Source organism: Anopheles arabiensis, assembly GCF_016920715.1.
Source record: "Anopheles arabiensis isolate DONGOLA chromosome X unlocalized genomic scaffold, AaraD3 X_pericentromeric_contig0006, whole genome shotgun sequence".
NCBI classification, from domain to species: domain Eukaryota; kingdom Metazoa; phylum Arthropoda; class Insecta; order Diptera; family Culicidae; genus Anopheles; species Anopheles arabiensis.
Window position 1 is genome coordinate 190001 of NW_024412084.1, and position 2500 is coordinate 192500.

The window sequence follows — 2500 nt, forward strand, 5'->3', positions numbered from 1 at the left end:
AGAATCGGATGTAGAATCATTAGACGAACTTAAAATTGTTCTACGACCAATGTCTGCGACGTTTAGTATTCAAGATATGGCCCGCCCTAGGTCTGACCTTGCATTTTCGTGAAAATTTAAAGCATGGCCATAGGGACGGGTAAAATAGCTATTTTGAAGCAAAAACCACATGACTTTAAATGGCCATAACTTTTGAAAAACAAGAGCTAGGTTGCGTTCTCCACACGTTTTGAGGTGTTTTAGCGAAAAACATGTTTTGAGCCACACGAGCTCTCCGGCCCGTTCGGTGCACATTTTTGAAAAAAGCTAGGGAGCTGCCCCTAGGTTCGGGGTGTCACAAAATATTGAAAAGTGGTCAAAAACCGCTATCCAGAATCGGATGTAGAATCATTAGACGAACTTAAAATTGTTCTACGACCAATGTCTGCGACGTTTAGTATTCAAGATATGGCCCGCCCTAGGTCTGACCTTGCATTTTCGTGAAAATTTAAAGCATGGCCATAGGGACGGGTAAAATAGCTATTTTGAAGCAAAAACCACCTCACTTTAAATGGCCATAACTTTTGAAAAACAAGAGCTAGGTTGCGTTCATACACGTTTTGAGGTGTTTTGGCGAAAAACATGTTTTGAGCCACACGAGCTCTCCGGCCCGTTCGGTGCACATTTTTGAAAAAAAGCTAGGGAGCTGCCCTAGGTTCGGGGTGTCACAAAATATTGAAAAGTGGTCAAAAACCGCTATCCAGAATCGGATGTAGAATCATTAGACGAACTTAAAATTGTTCTACAACCCCCAGTCCGACGCCTCGTATTCGAGATATAGCACTTTGTAGGTCTGACCGAGCAATTTTGTACTGAAATGTATGGCGGACATGTTATTCATTAAACAACATTAACTTGCATCGTGCCCTACTTCATCGGCACAGCTACTATCGACTATCTATTGTTGAAATGGATTGAGTTTGACCATTTTAGCTCTTTTCTTATGCCGTGCACCAACATTGTGTACCGATCAGGGAAAGTACACTACGTACGCGTTCATGGATGTATATGTTGGTACAAGTTGCCGGTCGGAATAGCAGTGCACCAAAACTGTGTACCGATCGGGGAAAGTACAAGACGGAGGGCGCAGCCCGAACGAACGCGATTAATGTTTATGTTTGTGCACACTAAAGTTACAATCCTAGGATTTGGTTATTGCGTCGCAGTGCCCGACCGTCGCGGACACCATTCTTGGACAAAGTCCAAGTACGTAGAGTACATTCCCTAGGTATGTGCCCGTTCGTGACTTTCGTTGCGTGCTTACAGACACGCTTGGGTATGTTACCATACAAAGGTTTACTAGGAAAACCTGGGAAGGACGCTTGCCCTCCGTCGCGGACACCATTCTTGGAAAGAAGTCCTGGTACGTAGCGTTCTTTAATGTACTTGATCAGTTTGTATTGCATTTGCTTTGTGCCATTGACTTTTGCTAATGCTCACTAAGGGGTGTTCGTTTGCGATGTGTATGATAAGCAACTGTCTATTCTAACCAGCAGTTAATCAACACTTTTCACCCAAATCATAGGAACGTAGAGTACTTTCCCTGATCGGTACACAATTTTGGTGCACCTCTAACCTCGCCAGCACTTTATCGTTACGTTTTGTGCACAACCTTGGGACATGGTGTAAGTTTCATCATTGTTATGTTTGATTCGGTTTATTATGATTGAAAAATACGCTACGTCCCAGAAATCTGAACTCGAATACTTTTTGTCACGTTGCGCAAAAAGCTACTGAGCAACTCCTAGCCGTTTACCGATTTAAAATTTAATTTTCGTTATTGGTTTTAAAACAATACGCTAAGTCCCAAAAATCTGAACTCGAATACTTTTTCTATGTGCCGCTAAAAGCTACTGAGCAACGCCTAGGTTGGTACATTTTTGGTACATGGAGTGTATGCGTGCAGGCGTACTGCCGTGCTGGACCGGAAAATCGCACTTGCTACTAGAACGTAGAGTAATTCCCTAGATAGGTGCTTTTGCATGCCTCTGTTCGACGTCCATGCAACTTGGAACGTGCGACACACGTAGCTAGGCTTCCCATACATATTCCCTAGGGTAGCACCAAATTGCACACTTTCAGGGGTATATTTTGGTACGGTGTACTGTGCATGGTACAAGTATCATTAGCTCGTGCAATTTATTTTGCATCAAGTTGCGATTGCTGGTGCGTCGAGATAGGAGTGTTTCGCGACTTTTGCCAAGCTTTGGTGCCATTTGGTGAATAATTAATGTTCTAGCCACAATAAACGTGCCACATAATGCCAATAACGAAAACGCCATTTTCAAGGGACTTCCAGTCAAAATGTTTGCAATCAGCGCTTTCCTGTCGAGTTCAGGATTTGGGACTGAGCGATTTTTTCACGATCAATCAAACGACCAGTTCGTGAATAAACAATTCATACAACAGTACATCCCTTCAAAGTAGAAAAAGCCGAATGCTAGGGAGCTCCAGTCAAAAA